The 18,050-nt window shown below is 40.4% G+C and overlaps 8 non-coding genes across 8 annotated transcripts; all 8 read right to left on the reverse strand.

Annotated features, from left to right (window-relative positions):
• Window positions 1-9,971: 9,971 nt before the first annotated feature.
• trnay-gua (transfer RNA tyrosine (anticodon GUA)) lies at window positions 9,972-10,064 on the reverse strand. The gene is made up of 2 exons: window positions 10,028-10,064; window positions 9,972-10,007 (listed from the first exon to the last, which is right to left on the reverse strand). It is a non-coding gene; the product is annotated as a tRNA-Tyr (tRNA).
• Window positions 10,065-10,279: 215 nt separating this feature from the next.
• On the reverse strand, window positions 10,280-10,372 carry trnay-gua (transfer RNA tyrosine (anticodon GUA)). Its single transcript has 2 exons — window positions 10,336-10,372; window positions 10,280-10,315 (listed from the first exon to the last, which is right to left on the reverse strand). It is a non-coding gene; the product is annotated as a tRNA-Tyr (tRNA).
• A 226-nt stretch (window positions 10,373-10,598) lies between these two features.
• On the reverse strand, window positions 10,599-10,691 carry trnay-gua (transfer RNA tyrosine (anticodon GUA)). The gene is made up of 2 exons: window positions 10,655-10,691; window positions 10,599-10,634 (listed from the first exon to the last, which is right to left on the reverse strand). It is a non-coding gene; the product is annotated as a tRNA-Tyr (tRNA).
• Window positions 10,692-11,080: 389 nt separating this feature from the next.
• trnay-gua (transfer RNA tyrosine (anticodon GUA)) lies at window positions 11,081-11,173 on the reverse strand. The gene is made up of 2 exons: window positions 11,137-11,173; window positions 11,081-11,116 (listed from the first exon to the last, which is right to left on the reverse strand). It is a non-coding gene; the product is annotated as a tRNA-Tyr (tRNA).
• A 249-nt stretch (window positions 11,174-11,422) lies between these two features.
• Window positions 11,423-11,515, reverse strand: trnay-gua (transfer RNA tyrosine (anticodon GUA)). Its single transcript has 2 exons — window positions 11,479-11,515; window positions 11,423-11,458 (listed from the first exon to the last, which is right to left on the reverse strand). It is a non-coding gene; the product is annotated as a tRNA-Tyr (tRNA).
• A 189-nt stretch (window positions 11,516-11,704) lies between these two features.
• Window positions 11,705-11,797, reverse strand: trnay-gua (transfer RNA tyrosine (anticodon GUA)). The gene is made up of 2 exons: window positions 11,761-11,797; window positions 11,705-11,740 (listed from the first exon to the last, which is right to left on the reverse strand). It is a non-coding gene; the product is annotated as a tRNA-Tyr (tRNA).
• A 1,310-nt stretch (window positions 11,798-13,107) lies between these two features.
• On the reverse strand, window positions 13,108-13,200 carry trnay-gua (transfer RNA tyrosine (anticodon GUA)). Its single transcript has 2 exons — window positions 13,164-13,200; window positions 13,108-13,143 (listed from the first exon to the last, which is right to left on the reverse strand). It is a non-coding gene; the product is annotated as a tRNA-Tyr (tRNA).
• An 892-nt stretch (window positions 13,201-14,092) lies between these two features.
• trnas-uga (transfer RNA serine (anticodon UGA)) lies at window positions 14,093-14,174 on the reverse strand. Its single transcript has one exon. It is a non-coding gene; the product is annotated as a tRNA-Ser (tRNA).
• Window positions 14,175-18,050: the final 3,876 nt, after the last annotated feature.

An 18,050-nucleotide genomic window follows, 5' to 3' on the forward strand; every position in this document is an offset into this window, starting at 1 on the left:
TAGCCAATCAGAGACCTCCACTGCTTTACACAGCGACTGACTACTTAATTTAAATTAAATGAGGGACCATGATAAGGGTTTATTATGTTATGGTAGATCTTCATATGAGAAAGTACTGGCCAAAAGACATCTCATTGACTTATAAAATGTATGTATTTCATTCAGGTTCTGCTCTTACTCAATGACTTGGAAAGCATTTCAGTTATTTGGTGCCACCCAGGTCTGAATCCCATTGTTATCATTTGCTCACACACAACAGTTTACCAGAATAAGTGCTCCACAGTTCACATCCTAAGTCTGGTTCAGTCCTTATTCACCTATAAAGAGGGGAGGGAAGGAGGAGGAGCACTCTGCCGGCTGCCTGCAGGGAAGGTGCAGGAAACCTCCTGCCTCCAGCCTCGGTTCATCCCTCTGATGGGAAGTCCTGCAGAGACGCCGCTGACCCTGAACAGAGCAGAGAGCGAGACGGGGAGGAGGAAGAGGCTGAACCTGTAAAGGAAAAGAGGAGTGAGGAGGAGTGGTAGTGGTTAAGATATGAAAATAAGCTGTTCCTGTCTTAGCTGGTATAGGGGACTATTTGATTTTTAGGGAGCTAACAAATTTCTACACATTCTAAACATCACTATCACTTTTATCCCCCTGCTATTAAATAATTCTCCATTAAATTTAGAGCATCAGTGTGACCAGGAGTCTGATAGAGGTGTATTGTTTGTCTCTTGATAGAGCAGATATTGGTAGCAGCAGTTATACATAAGTATAGCTGTAAGCGAAATGGGAACTATAAATTAACTTTGCTCTCCACGGTGCCTCCAGAAAACAGCTACTGTCTCCAAATCAAAATTAAGGAGGAAGTTCTTCACCAGCTCTTAATGACAGTTGTGTATTGTTCTAATCACATTACACTCATCAGCTGTATTTGAAGTTCCCTTAAGTAAGACTTTTATTTCCCAAATGTTCCAATTAAATCTATGGATAACCAAAGTTATTGCAGCCGACAGATACGACAGATAATATGGGACACAAAGAAGACTACACACAGAGGATTACAGTCCTTTTAATATCATGTCTGATTCCAGTGGTTCCACTGAAGAATATTCTTTAAACTAATTGATTCATGTTGTGAACAAGAGCAACTTTAATATTTCTCCCCATTAGAAGTGTTTTATGTATGTTAACATTGTAACTGATGCTTTAATATAATCACTCCATAACAAGGATACTGTGTGCATTTGAACATCATACCCACAGAGCACTGTGTAGGAGTACATCGTGAAGAGCTGTGATGAATTATAGCAGCAGCTTTTTCTCTCACTCACACTCACACACACACACACACACACACACACACACACACACACACACACAGAGCTGTTCAGTGGACTTTCCTCTCAGTGGGGTTCCGTTCTCCCTCGGCACTGAGCCGACACACGCCGCAGAGTGCTGACAGCAACACGCTGATGTCTGTGTCACGGCTTCCCTCCCTCTGCTTCCTGCTCCATCCTGACTGCAGCAGACCTCCTACATACTCCAGCTCTTTGTCAGTACATGTTCTTGTGCTTTTGCCTTTTTTTTTGATAGATATTCTACAGCATGATCCCACAACGACGACAATGTATGGATTAAGTGCATTTCAGGTAGTTTGTAGAATATGTTTAGAATTTGTCAGTTTTCTTTTTTTGTCTGTCTGATCTCTTCTGTGCCGTTCAGTAGGATTTTGAAGGAATAACTCTGAAGAGAGATAATATTGTATATACTGCAGGCTATATGTATAACTTTACAATCAACTATCAATTATGAACATATACAGGCGGACAGATAAGCCCTCAGGTGATCATACACCCCGGTTTCCAGGTGGTTGTGGTTATAACATCTGTTTAAATAAGGATATCCTCCATGAGAGATTGGGATTTCACGCTCAGCTGCACTAAATCCTTTTAAAGATGCTGCCGCTCCGGATAGCTTCCCCACAGACATAACATGGCTTCAGCGTCAGTAGCGAGGTCGTTTCTCTGTTCTGACAGGACAAACGCAGAGCAGCCAGCGGCTCATTAGAAAGCATTGCCCTGAGGGCTCAGCTCCACCTCTCAGACATGACAGGGAAACAGAGGGAAGACAGTGAGCCACCAGGAGAACTGGATCCCTGAAGAGAGTGTGTGTGTGTGTGAGAGAGAGAGAGAGAGAGATGGAGAGACAGCTACAAAGATGTGGATTGTTAGTAAGGAAACAAAACTGGATACCTTACATCTTATATACATCGTGTGACTGTATTTGTGTCTAAGTTCCATCAGTCTCTCACACACTTTAAAAATGTGACCCTGCTGATTCTCAAAAAGAGGAATCCTGGGTTCTGGGTTCTAAAATGCATTTGAGTTTGAGTGAACTTTCAACTCTGAGCAAAGGCAGAAGAGAAAAACTGACATACATGGCTGGTAATTTATCATCCAGATTACAGTAAATTAGTGTTTGAAATCAATCAATAAGCATCTTGTTCACATGAGTGACCTGGTTGATGGTTGATTTATTCTGATTTATGCCTGGTATGTGTGTTCTGATTAGGGATGGGCAAAACATACTCCATACAGGTCAGTGTGGTGCGACCTTATCTCCTCCAGATTATTTTGGACACAACTAAACTAACAGCGAATACATTTTGCAGGAAATGGAAGTGCTGGATGGATTCAGAGTGACCTTCCTTTTTTAATATTGCATATTAACATTTGCTGTTTGATTAATCACAACCATGATCTTTCCCCAAACTTAAACAAGTGTTTTTGTTGCCTAAGCATAACTACACACAGCTGCCACATGTAGATATTGGTGGAGGTGAGAATCAAAAACTGCACTGGATTGTGATTCTCTGGTGATAGGATTGCTTGTTGTATTGGCCTGATGTGGAGCTGCAACCTTTAAAACTGAATAATTGGATACTTTTTTCTTTTCTTCTCTTTTTTTTTTTTTTTTTTTTTTTTTTTTTTTACTGCTGTGGTTGTTGTGTGTGTGTGTGGAGGCCAGAGTAGATTGTGTAGTTTGTCACACCTGGTTAGTTGTCGCCCCACATGTAATCTCCTCGTCTGTCTTCAGTCTGTTAGTGGAGGTGACAGATCAGCAAATGGACTGATAATCCCTGTTTGTGGAAGCTGCATTTAGTCCAAACCTTTTCAACGCTAACGAGCCGTAAACAAAGAGGAGAATCAGACACACACACACTCACACACACACACAGCCTCTGTGTCTGTGGAAAAGGTTACTACAAAGATATATACTGTTTCCAAGACTGATTGGATTATGCATGTCTGTGTGTATGCTAGATAATTGATCACTTAATAAAATTTGTAATGACAACTGTATTGACAGCCTCATTCAATCTCAACTAACGATGCATTTTTGCAGGCCAGTCTGATTTATTCATATCCAAACAAAGACAGTCACTCCACTGTGAGACCCAACATAGCCTTAAGAGGGAAAACTCCATAATTCAATTTAGCATCCCTCTCTTTAAAGAATCCCTCCAGCCTTCAGCCAAACAAATTTACCAGTTTACAAAAGAAGCAATGAGGCACAACATTTGTAAAAACGTGTTTTGCTGACACACATTTTAAACTTGCAACTTTAGCAAGTATGACAAACTGCTTAGTGTGAATAATGAACAAAGCATCTGTGTGTGTGTGTGTGTGTGTGTGTGTGTGTGTGTGTGTGTGTCAAAACGGAAAGAGAGAAAATCTGTGGCATATAGTTAGGAGGACGGTGCTGGAGTAGGTAGTAGGTTTGTCAGATTCCTATAAAATAAGTCATGTGAATGTAAACTGATGGATGTTTATTTCGGTGTGAAGAGTATGTGCCCTTTTGTATGTTTGCTGGATCAGCAACAGTTGGGTGCTTGATGCTGCAACACCCTGTGGGTTCAACTTCTTCTGTGGTGGTTATACTGTGACAGAGTCAGGGAAAAGGAAAAGGAAGGGATGAAGGTGAGGAATTACTCTTGTCTGTCTTACTGCTTCTGTGTTTGTCTAAGGTTAAGAACACACCGAGAGAATGTGAATCAGCCTGAGCTGCAGTTTGATTTTACTTCATTTTGATCTTCGCTTTCCAAGTATGAGGGACCACAGTTCCCCATCTTTGGATCATTGTTTTCACTTCTTCTGTGGTTGACTTAGAACAGAGATGTGAGTTTTCAGGTGTCTCTGCACCTTTGCAGAATCTATACGTGAGTTAGCCTAGTATTGTTCTCACCTGACCAAATACATTCAACCAAAAGACTTTCTGTGTCCTATATCTGAGTGACGCTTGTCTGGCTATCTGTGCTGATCTGAGATTTAATTTCTTGTCTTGTGATACATTTCTGCAAAAAGTCATTGACCTGAAAAAAAGATTTCAACATTTGAATGAGAATGAGTATCTGCCAACACAGTGAGGTAATTTGGCAGTGATGTAGATAACTCTGGATACAAGATAAGATTACTTGCCAAGTTTATATTTTTGTTGCAGCAGAGAATTGCTTTTACTGGAAGCCCCCCCCCCCTCCTGCCTTTTCTGTACCACCTTCTAGCTCTACCTAGCTACACATGCCAAGTCAAATCTATTTACAGACATTTTAGTTTATTGTAACAAATGACAAAAAAGATCACCATTCCTCTCCCATAGTCCTTTCTCTGTTTGTCTGTCTTCATCTGTCCAAATCCATCTTTTATCTCTTCCCTCCTGTGTTCCCTCTCTTTATCTTCATCCTTCCTTACTCCTCCATCTGACATCTACCGTCCTTTCCCTGTTTCACAACCATTTTTATCCTCTTTGCCCTTTTATTAACTAATTTGCTGTTTTGGGCATTTTTTGGTGCAAAATGAAAGCACTTTTTAGAGGCCTATTTTATGACTGTCTGCCCTCTGCTCCCATCATAACCTTCATGTCTTTCTTTTCTTTCTAAACCACTCTCTATCTCTGTTCCCACCTTTTCCCTGTCCAATCCTCTCTTTTTCTTCCTCTCTTATGTCACTCCTCTCTCCTCTTTGTTCAAGGTCAGTGGCTTCTCTGTGGGATTTCACATCAGACACAGGGAGCACAGCTGGAAGCAGGATGCTGGAGATCCTGATTGGCTGTCTCTGACCTTTGTTGTTGCCCTCTCAGCAGTCCACTTCTCCTTCAGTCTCCTTCTTCCCCTCCTCACCCCCTGCACCTTCCTCTCACACCTCCTCTTGCACAAATTTACCTTCTCATCTGTTTCCTTGCCTCCTATCAGGCTGCTGCAGCCTCACTGCGTCCCGTCTTTTTCTCCTGTTTTCACCTTTCATTTTCGTATCCACTTCTTTTTCTCCTCCTTCTGCGCCTTTCTTTTCCATCCTCTCCTGTGCCAAAACAGTGCATTATAATTGAAGTAGATCTGCACACACACAGTCTCTAACCCAAACCAGCTAATTCATTAATTATGTTACAGGAGACTGTGTGGTTTATTCTTGACATGTGCACAGCAGTGTGTGACTGCAGTGGTTTTGTAATGTGGTGAATTGAATTTCTTGAACTGGGTGGTCATGGAGTGAATTTTGGCTTGAAGCATAAACACGGTTTTCCAGGCAGCAATGTCTGTTTTTAGTATAATGTACAAATGAAGATTTTTATTCTGAAAAGCAAAACATTAGGGAAAGCTAAGTCTTGTGCATTCAAAAGTATTTCTTGCACACAGTGGTTAGTACAGATGAGTAATAATAATAAGAGTGCCATAAATTTTCATGTATTTATTTGCTTACATTTAATTTATTTTTCATTAACTTTCACTACTCAGCAGCTCCCTTTGCATGTGTGAGGGAAGTGCATGTAACTGTGTTTCAGCTGGAAAGGAAGTGGCATTTATGGACGGGGGTAATTAATAATTAAGGAGAAAGTTGAGCAGTAATGGAAGGCAAACATTCTGATGGCCAGTCCTACTACGAGCCTCAGTGCTCCTCTATTTGGACCCTACACTGCAACACCGGGGCTTTTGCAAAACTGCCCAACTCACAAATCATATTCAAATACATTTCTTATGTATCTCATACATGTATTCATGCATTTGACATATATATACACTTTGAATGTGTCAGACTTCATTCAAAAGATCTGAAACTGCGTCAGGTGCTTGGACTCATCAGGTGACCCAAGGAGGAAGATCACACAAAATCACATCTGAGGAGGGTCAGAAGTGTGGCCAGTGGACCTTTCGCTTGCCCTCCACTCTGTAAACACAAGTTTGTCTCTGTATCCAAAGTAAACTGTAACTTTCAGTAACTTTCACTGCTGCTGAGAAGCCTTGAACTAATGAAATGCCCAACAGTTTTTGAGGACTGGTATGTCACATACTGCAGATGAAACCAGACTGGAATCAGTCTTCAAAGAGAAACAACTGATTTTGATTGCCATTAAAACCTTTAAAAGGAACACAGACTTGAAACATCACAGCAGTCTGCAGAGCCAGCTCTGAACCATGATTTACACAAGACTGATTTTGCAAGTAGAACCTCCTCAGGTAGGGAAATTGCATCACTGTTTATCTTTACAGTGTTGGCAAAAGGACATGTAATTATTCAAACAAGCCACACACATAGAATTTGTCATGCTGGTCTGTGGCAATTTGGCAAACATGTTTCTGTTCAAAGACATCATTTTCCATAAGCAGAACACAAGATAGCAAAAAGGAAAAAAAAACACTGAAAGCTTTATTCAATAGTAAGTGCTTACAATTCTCTAACACTGACCTTTCATTGGCAGTGTATTTGTTTCACTGAGAAACTTGGCTGAGGAAAGGTGAAGGTTGCCATGAGAGATTTATAAACACAGAAAAAATAGCAGCGTTCACACCCTCCCTCCCTGTGTCACAGTGACAAAGAGGAGAGCAAATCTCTTCATGGTGTTTCAAATATTTGGGTATGGAGGAACATACATTGAATAATGGTTACTTTATTCAGTCACTCCAGGATTTTGTTCAGATTTCCGCTACCAACATCATTCCTGTTACCTGCTATGTTTGTCCTTGATCTTGGTTTTATGGGCAACAGACTTATATTTGTGATATAGATTTCATGTCATACAGGTATATTCAGTGAGATTCTGAAAACTAAAATTAAAGCAAACACCACAACCACATCCATGTGTGTGTACAGGTAGAGTGTTGTTGTGTGTCTTTCCCCCTTCATTTGAACACAAACCCTCATATCTACCCACATTTTCTCAAACCTCAGGTGCCTGCACGCTGTCTGTCTCCAGCCCTGCAGAGTGACTTTTTATCATGTCTGAGTATATATGATTAAAAGGATTTGGGGGTAATTTGCAGCTTAATTATTAACTAACACACCTACACTTATTTAAAATGATAAAGTGTTATTAGCACGCCTGTGTGTCTGGTTTGGAAGAAAAAACATTTCTGTAACTAGCAGAATGTGATGTAACAATTCATATTTTAACCAAATTTTATTTGAGTTCCTGCAAACTGATGGCAGTGTTTGAGATGAATGCTCATCGACTGAATAAATGTCTTAACTATTCCAGGACAGGACACAGAATATACAGAGCTTAGTCAGCATTTAGACACTAAATCCCAAAGTATTTACATGAAATTTAAAAAGTGAGCTGTTTTTGAGGAATGTGTGTTGCTTCTTTGATTGCAGTTACAGAATGTGAGTGACTGTGAAGCAAAAACAATCTCTGCACAGTGGAATATGTAGACCCTTGTGTGAAATAGTTCCACATACTAAATCATGAACACGACTAACCTGATTAAAATGATAATGAAAGTTTGTATGAGTCATTAAATGTCCCTTCCATATTTTGGAACTAGGTCCATATTGCAGGTATGCAGTTTTGGCCCTGACAGCAGTGTTTGGGTTGGTTTGTCTTGCCAGGTAGCTAAATGCCAGGGATAGCGAGTCATATTTTTGGCAGCAGGACAGCAGCAGACAGCTGGCTGACAGTGGCACTCTGAGATGTTAACCTGCCCAGACACTTCCCCTCTCCTCAGGCTTAACACTGAGCCCTGCCGCAGGGGAGACACACTCATAAACATGTGCATATACTTATATATAAATAAACATATGAGAGTATAGAGTGTGTGAGCAAATTAGACTTAGGGTGTATTTCACACATGCAATACACTTGGGCTTATTTTCCCTTAGTTGTAACATGTGTATTGACCTTAATGTCAGTTTGCATATACATGTACAGAGCAGTTCTTCAACTGCTATGTACTTTAGGTCTTAGTCTGTTATTTATGCCAGTATTTTACTCTTAAACCACATCTGCTTGTTGTTGTTTTTCAGGTTTTGATGATCCACCAACTGAAGCTGATTTTTACTTTTCACCCACTGAATGTCACTCAGGATAAGTGTCAGCTAACGGCCTCAAATGTAATGTAAAACATTGCCACAACTGACAGGTTTCTATTGAGAGATCGTGTAAAGCTTCAACTCAAAACTTGCAAACATCCATTTATCCCACAAATTAATGGTAACCTGTGACAGACAGACAGACAGACAGATACAGTCAGGCAGGCAGCCAGGTAGACAAGCAGGAACACAGACAGACAGACGGACAGGCACGTTCTCTCCTGGCAGCTCTCTTGGCTACATAACATAGCCTGGAGAAAGGCTTTGTGTGTGTGTGTATACACAAATGTAGTATTCACAAGAGCAAGCACTGAATTTGTGTCATGGCTTTTAGCATATTAACTCCATGCCAGTGGAGTCCGAATCCTGATGCACCACACATTTGTTTAATATGAGACGCTTAACAAGAGAAAATGAAACATCGCACATGTCACAAGAAAATGGTAGAAAGTTGCATGCAATATTTCCCTCTAAATTGTCATGATGTAATGAGTTCTCCAGTAAAATAATTGCTCATGTATGTTTTCTAATACAAAGAACAAAACACAATACATGAACTCATGACTGTGTGTAAATTTAAATATATGCTTATGTTAGTGACTGGGTAAGTGTGTGTGCAGACTTGCACATGTTACATGGAAGTACAAGTGTGTATATTGTATTTACCATCTACTGCTTGATCTGCTGCCAAATGTGCAGCATATCCCATCTGAAGCATAGGATCATGATCTGCCTGAAGGTTGTGGGAGAGTTTACTGCTGAAAGCAGCTGGGCAGACACATGATCACATAAACACACCACAGAGAGGCCAGTCTGAGGCCACAGCATTCAGACACAAATGATATTCATTGAACAGTGTTTTGCACCGAGGCGTCACAATTTTCACTTTCACACACACTGAGAAGGAGATGGAAGCAAACGGATTCAAGTCACTGAGGAGAACTCAGGAAAGATTTAACCTATATGAGCAAATACACAACAGAAATACAGATGCAAAAACAACATGAAGCCTTTAAAGTGTATGGAGTGTGGTACACATATATATTGTTGTGACACAGTGCCTTGCTGGACAATGTCAAGTAATGTTGTGGCAAAGAGACTTCACCTTGTATAATGTATAAGATGAATGTAGACATGCACAAAGAAAGCAGCTCGGTCCTGATTTTGCAGTTCAAACATCAGATGCGCGTCATACCAAGGCAAATACTGTGACCAGCTCTGTTGCTGTAAACAAACAATGATCAGTTCATTCTGTCCAACAATGTTTCCATTAACAGCAGTCTCTTGTACATGTATCCTTCAAACAAGATACAAAATCTGTACATGCTGTTGTCATTCAAAGCCACTTGTGCCAACAGCATCAGCAACGTCTACAGTTTGAGGCTAACTATTTATTATAATGATCAGCAGAGCTAGAAATACATCCCATTAAGATATGGTTCCTCTTTAATGTTTATGATCCTGTGGGTAAACTTCATCTAAGGCTTGTTGGGTAATGGTGGTTGGCAGGTTATCAAAGATTTAAGACAATACAGGAGGACTGGGGGAATGAGCCTCCAACCCTGATAGCCACAGCTGCCTATTCAGTAATTACAAGCACCAACAGCCACACTTATAAAAGCCTCCTCCTTCGAGCCGGAGTTGAACCAGCGACCTAAGGATGTCAGCACTGTCCTGCTCTCCTACAGTCCTCCGCTCTACCAGCTGAGCTATCGAAGGCATGTGTTTATATCCCTCACTGTATACTGCTGAACAAAATATATTACAGAAAAAAAAAACGTATACATACAACACTGCCAATGAAACATTTACAGGCTCAGTAAATTTACCAGCAGTTTACTGCTCTGAAATTCTTTCTTCATATTTGATCAAATACACTATGAAACCACATATCTATGACAAACTATGTAACAGCTACATCTACAAAAACCTCTTCCTTCGAGCCGGAGTTGAACCAGCGACCTAAGGATGTCAGCATCACTCTGCTCTCCTACAGTCCTCCGCTCTACCAACTGAGCTATCGAAGGGATGTACATAGGTTTTTTCACTGTACACTGCTGAACAATGTACATTGTTGTTAAAGATGACAGTAGCAGTAAATATCAAATCACTGGCATGGTGGGACAGACCCTGATGATTTAGTGACTTTGTGGGCACTATGAAAATGCTCTGTAAGGTGGATGAAGGAGAAGTTTGTTTGTTTTATTTGTTGGACACGTATTTGCTGTAACAGCTACACTTATAAAAGCCTCTTCCTTCGAGCCGGAGTTGAACCAGCGACCTAAGGATGTCAGCATCACTCTGCTCTCCTACAGTCCTCCGCTCTACCAACTGAGCTATCGAAGGGATGAGCATTTGCACCATGTACTGCTGAACAAAGAACATTACTGTTAAAGACGGTTGTAAAAATAAATATCATTTCACAGTAAGATTGGAAGACTAAGCTTCATTGAAAAAACTGAGAAAAACATGAACTTAAGTAAAATGTACATACAGTGCTGCCAGTAAAACATTTATAGCTGCAGTTTACTGCTCTGCAAATTCTTTTTGCATATTTTTCTAGATGAAAGCTGTATGCACAGGCTCTGGTTTTTGTTGCAAACAGTTTATTTAACTAATTATGACTTCACTGATATTATTGAAATTTCTTGTAAGGTGAATGTAATACAATGCATAGACTTGTCTTACTTCATAGACATATATTCTCTGTAACAGCTACACTTATAAAAACCTCTTCCTTCGAGCCGGAGTCGAACCAGCGACCTAAGGATATCAGCACTGTCCTGCTCTCCTACAGTCCGCCGCTCTACCAACTGAGCTATCGAAGGGGTGTACATAGGTTTGTTCACTGTACACTGCTGAACAAAAAATCTTATTGTTTAAGTTGACAATGTCAGTAAACTCATACAACAAAACTCTATAAAACTCTAGCTGAGAAAAGCTAGAGTATACATACAAGTATACATACAACGCAGTTTACTGCTCTGAAGTTCTTTATGCATATTTCAAATATGCATAGACTTGTCTTACTTCATAGACATATATTCTCTGTAACAGCTACACTTATAAAAGCCTCTTCCTTCGAGCCGGAGTTGAACCAGCGACCTAAGGATGTCAGCACTGTCCTGCTCTCCTACAGTCCTCCGCTCTACCAACTGAGCTATCGAAGGGATGTGTTTGTGTCCCTCACTGTATACTGCTGAACAAAATATATTACACTGCCAATGAAACATTTACAGGCTCAGTAAATTTACCAGCAGTTTACTGCTCTGAAATTCTTTCTTCATATTTGATCAAATACACTCTGAAACCACATATCTATGACAAACTATGTAACAGCTACATCTACAAAAACCTCTTCCTTCGAGCCGGAGTTGAACCAGCGACCTAAGGATGTCAGCATCACTCTGCTCTCCTACAGTCCTCCGCTCTACCAACTGAGCTATCGAAGGGATGAGCATTTGCACCATGTACTGCTGAACAAAGAACATTACTGTTGAAGACGGTTGTAAAAATAAATATCATTTCACAGTAAGATTGGAAGACTAAGCTTCATTGAAAAAACTGAGAAAAACATGAACTTAAGTAAAATGTACATACAGTGCTGCCAGTAAAACATTTATAGCTGCAGTTTACATTTAGCATATTTTCCAAATACAGCCTGTATGTATGGGCTCCAGGTTTTGCTGTGGACAGTATGCTTTTACCTATTTACTGTATACGGACTTCACTGACATTATGGAAATTCTCTGAAAGATGTACAATGCATAGACTTGTCTTACTTCATAGACATATATTCTCTGTAACAGCCACACTTATAAAAGCCTCCTCCTTCGAGCCGGAGTTGAACCAGCGACCTAAGGATGTCAGCATCACTCTGCTCTCTGATGTGACTATAGTTATTGATATTTACTCTTCCAATTTTCTATATATTTTCAATAACGGATTGTTCAGCGGTATTCTAATACAATGCTGCCAATAAAACATGTATCACAGCAGCTTACTGCTCTGAAATTCTCTTTGCATTTTTGATCAAATATGTGGTTAAATTAATATACTGTGATTAACCTAACGTGCCAATATATTGGTCAGGCTCTAGTTTTAATCATGTATTTATTCACAGTACATTGCTGACTTAGTGACTTCACTGACACTGACACAAAATACTCTGCAAGCTGGATGCAATACAAGTTCATCAGGTTGTTATATTTGTTGGACATATTTTCTGTAACAGCTACACAATGCACATTGTTGTTAAAGATGACAGTAGCAGTAAAATTAGAAGAGTAAATATCATTGTACAATGCTGCCAATAAAACATGTAATGTAACATGTATGTTACTGTATATACAGTACGTTGCTGATTTAGTGACTGCATTAGCCTCTTTTACACAGCTCATGGTGGGAATGTTGTGCTGTTATTCCGCCTCACCATTCTGTATAAAGGACATGAACACAGAATGGTGGCCATTGTTGTCCCACCTTTTGAGTCAGCAGCAGGGGTAGTCACAGAGCCAAATCACTGGCCAGACTGACTCTGACGCTGCTGTGTTACACAGCATTTTGACATGCTGTCTAAAATCTCATGCTGTGATGGCATAATGCTAGCTTTGTTTGGTTCAGTGTAAACAAGCAAAGGCAGCGTAATTGAGGGTGTGAAAGGAACTATAAACGCTATGGAAATGCTCTGTAAGGTGGATGCAGTACTGCTGCATCTGGACACAAACATACTCTGTAACAGTTTTGCCTAAAAAAAGCCTCCTCCTTCGAGCCGGAGTTGAACCAGCGACCTAAGGATGTCAGCACTGTCCTGCTCTCCTACAGTCCTCCGCTCTACCAACTGAGCTATCGAAGGGGTCTACTATGGTCAGCAGTCTAGCATTCTTTCAGAAAATGTACATTTCCAGGTCAGAAAAGTAAGAACAAACGCTGCATTAGAGCACCCAGTTGTACAGCCACAGTAAATACAGTGTATTCTAGTCCACACATTTACCCAGCATGTGCAGGTGGAGCAGGAAAGACAGGTGGAAACTCCAGATCAAACATCTCCTTTTTCCTTCCTCCTCTGTTCTCAGTGTGAGGAGACTCCACTTTGGCCTCCACTGAGAGGTCAAGGTAGTCAGAACTAAAAATAGCACACTTCCACTGAGTGTTAACAGTTTACAGTCTGCAGTGACTGAGCTGGTTATTACCCATCTGTCAGTCCACAGGCTGATGCTGCAGTATCACATGGAGAGAGTGGGAAGGGTTTAACTTCTACAAAATAATTAGTCATCATCCTCTCAGACTGAGCTTGTTTTGGTTTGGATTAAAGTGCAGAGTGCTTCAGATTTCAGCTATTTGGACCTTTCAGTATGGCTAATTATGCTTAGTTAACTGAGGACTTCAGCTGCACAGAAAACCATGCTTCCTGAAAATGTAAAATCAAAACTAAAATTGAAAAAATATAAATAAATCACTCACTCGCTTTCACCGCTAAGAAATTAAAATCAGTGATTGAATGTCATTGCTGCTGCTACAGTTAAATGATTGACACACACTTCAAGTTAAGAAAATGCCTTAGTTATTATGTTTATGAACCCTTAATGAAATCTTTGAGATAATGAAGTATCCATGATGGCAAAGGTAAAGCACTTGTTTATTTTTGAGACACAAGGACTATTGAGAAGGCCAATGTATAGATGCTTGTTTAAATTTCAACCCACAGGCTCTGGGGTCATCGTACATGACAAAGAAGCAAACATCTTCGCTGTGAGCAGGATTTGAACCTGCGCAGGGAAACCCTATTGGATTTCAAGTCCAACGCCTTAACCACTCGGCCATCACAGCTCCACATGACATTAGCCTCCATCACCTCCCCAAAGAGCATTTGTGGCAGTAAAAAAGCAACTTAATAGTTAATGGCAACACTTTTATCTGATGTTCTCATCCAGAACAACTGCTGAGCAGGGAGGAGGATTTGTGTGTGAAGGACACTTTGTCAGGACAGATGGCTGATAAAGATGAATCCCAGAACTTCCAGTCCCAGAACAGCCTCTAATGTTGCATTTTCCAAAATACCAAGAACGTTACAAAGATCTGTTCTCAGTAATTGTAGGTCTAATTTCTGTAGAACACATTTTAATGAAAAATAACAAAAATATGAGTATACAATATAGGATTTCCAGAATTTACAATTCAGAAATGTAAACAATACAAAAGACCACCATACTGGTGTTTAGCTTGATAGTACAGTTTTGGTGCTGCTGGAAGCCAAGTCTTTATTTTTCAACAGAAGCTAACAGTTCCCCCCTCCTTTCAGTGTTTGAGCTAAGCTAGGCTAAACACATCACAGTGCACCAGAGTGTTGTTCCATCCTTCCAGTGGATTTTCATACTTGTCTTTTAGAATCCTCTGAAATCAAGTAATAACTGTGCTTAACCCTTACCTCAGGTAAAATAAGCATGTGATGGAGCCTACTTCCTCCATTCTCAATATGTAATTTACTCTCGCTCACCTGATCAACATTCATGAGCTAAGAACTTGTGATGTTTGAGTCTTTCTGTAGGCAAGCAGAAATTCCCTTACCTGACCCTTTAAGAAGAGGGCGTGCACCTCAATTACCTCCAAACGAGGTTAGATTGATACCACCTGGGTCAAAGTGGCACTAATTCCAGAGATCCTTCCTGATTGGCCACAGACAGCAGGTGACAGGTTATAAAAGATTTTGGAAGCCAGCAAACTGGTTGGTGTGTTTTCACCTGCCAGGAAAATGGAGGAGGTTCAGTGGTTTATGTTTTTTGGGAGTTTTTTTTCCCCCCACTAATTATCTGCAGATGAAATTGCTAGTCAATTTTTTTTTCCTCAAATGAGAAATCAACACCCACATGCTAGTCCATCCTTCCCACTCACATTACCAACCGTCCTCGAGTACAACAAGTGGGAATTGTTTGTTTGTGACCCATGGGTTTACCATTAAATTCTACTGTTGGTATCATATTTCTGTCACTGAAAGTGTTTCTCCCTGATGGAGGTTCTTTCATTTTGAATCACTAAAGCTGTTGTTGTTCAGCTTAAGTGACACTACACAGTATAGTTCATTTGGCCCATGTTTTGTGACCTCTTAGTGTCAGTGTGAAAGCTCTTGTTATTCATTATCTCTAAAGTTTTAGCATACTTACATGTCACATCACTTTTTGTCATATTGAGTGCAGCAGAGCATAGACATGTCACGTTGTCACATTTCTGTCCTAATGCTCAAATACTTACATTCCAAAATCATGTACTATCCATTGATCCATATCGCGTATCACTGTTGAACTCCCTCAGAAGCCGATTGCAGATTGGAAACTTGTTCATTACTGCAAAAATGGCCTTCTCCACATCTGTTTTACAGCTGAGCTCACCCCTCTGCAGCCACTGAGATCACTCTTTAATAGTTTGTCACTGGAAAATTCATAAATTAATATCGTTGCAGCAGAGATCGAGTTTGTTCTGTTTAGCAGAGAGCAGTCCGGCCGGTTAGCTGAATCCCTCGGAGGTGAAACGTCTCTGGAAATTCGGTCCATGTCAAACCTGAGCCTTGGAATTCTGGGAAATGCATTTAGCACTACTCCCACAGTGACAGAGTGAATTTCGTAGATTCAGAGTCCATCCCTGCAGTCAGTCACCAACTCCCCTCTGCGCATGGGAAACCGTAATTTCCCCCGTAATTACATTAAGCACAGAATCTCACAGAATATTAGTTCAAATGGAGAGGAATGTGGAGTGATCTCGCCAGGCCACCCCAGTATTGTCTATACTTCTGAATGCTGTGTTTGTTTTCAATTGTGTTTTCTCTAAACCAAAACACTGGAGCCTCTCAAGGAAAAAGAGGAATGGCCACAGCAGGCTGTGGGATCTCTGCTGCTGCAGATACAGATGTTTATTCGATCAACCAAATACAGATATAAGGTTTCATGGAAGGAAAAGGAAGGAAGACACGTCGCCAGCAGTGAGGTGAACTGCACAGCAGAGCTGTTTATGAGCTACAAGCTTTTTAAGAAGTTTCACTCTAAAATAAGACATATACTCCTACAGGGAAGCATTCCTTACCTTAGCATTAAAGTTGTGAGCCACTATAAAGTATTTGTCCATATTTTGAAAAGTGGCAGCTAAACTTCACTAATATAACACCCTGAAATAAAACCACATGCACCTGCAGGGATTTAGTGATCAATAAAAAAAGGAGGTAATCTGTGAACTCAGAAAATGTAGCTTTTACCAAGAAGTGAATTGAAATGAATTGAATTTTCTTTAAAGGTATAATATGCTGGATTTGTCAGTTGCTGTTTGTGAACACAGCATTCAAAGTTGGCCCCTCCTCCCCAGTGTAATGAGCGAATGAGAGGGAGAGATCAGCAGCAGTTAAGCAAGCTAGAGAGCGAATCAAGAGAGGGAGCGGCATTACTGAACACAAAGCAGTGAATCAAACGAATAAAACCTAATTTTCTGATTGAAAATGTGATGAAGCACAAATAAACACGGCCACACCTTCAAACAACCCTTCATTTGAACGAATGAAGCCCAAGATCAGACCCACCCCGAGTCAAACAGACATAAACCTGCATGAGAAAGAACAGAGAAGAGAGGGAAACCGCAAAGTTACCTGGTCACTGTGTTTTTCTGGAAGCCCCTCCCCCTGCATGCTGTTGTTGGCTGGGGCCTAATCACCACCAGTACAACGCCACACACTTCTAGTGGGTCACAAGTGATGATTGAAAGGGATTATTTGTGTATTAGAAAATGTAATCTGATCTGATCCAATAGCACTGCAGTTCTGCATGCATTTACACCTTCTAATAACATGTTTTTCCTTGAACAAATATATAGATGCAGGTCATATGCTAGTATCAGATATGAATGGTCAGTTTGTGTCTATGTACACCCACACCTTTTATTTTGAAACCTACATTATCAGCCCAGTTTCTATGACAATCTTTCATTTCATCTTTCTGATTTAAACTGATTCTGATTACCTAAAAGAGACTAGACTGAGAAAACCATTGAATCTACAAAACAAAAGAAAAACAATCAAATGAACAAACAAAATTCTAGAACATTTGCTTCTGTTTGAACATTGTTGATACTGTTGATTCAGGCAGTTGAAGTTAAATAAGGTGGGGCAAAACATTCCTGTGAATGTTCAGGATCATTCCCAAGAATTACTTTGTAAGTGAGAAATGCTGTTAAAACAAGTAAGACCTCAAACTCAGACAGGGTTTGTCTGAAACGAATACATTCAGTTAAGGAGAGGAGAATGTGAGAGTGAGAATGTGAGTCAGTGCCATGTCATGAAAATACTCGGAATTAACAACTCAAGATCTCCCATTAACTGATGGATTCTGTTTCACTTCATTTCAAAAATGTTGGCCCATCTGTTGCCAAGTGACTGACCTAAAAAAAAAATGAAGGACTCACAGGCAAACTTCACCATCTATATTTTCATATAACCTCTTGTGATTAAAGGAGAGTAAGATGTGTTGTTTTGGAAATGCATGCTCTGTGGCACGCAGGCACAAGCGTCTGTCTGGGACTTAATCCATATTTGCACAGAGAGTGTTTTTCACAAGTCACTCCCATATAATTACACTGCTAAGTGTTTCAGAGGGAGACAGGGGAGGAGATCTGGGTGGTCTCCTGACTTCCTCACTCCCTCCAGCACATCGACTGGAGACCTGTGATTCA

Source organism: Lates calcarifer, linkage group LG4, assembly GCF_001640805.2.
Source record: "Lates calcarifer isolate ASB-BC8 linkage group LG4, TLL_Latcal_v3, whole genome shotgun sequence".
NCBI lineage: Eukaryota > Metazoa > Chordata > Actinopteri > Centropomidae > Lates > Lates calcarifer.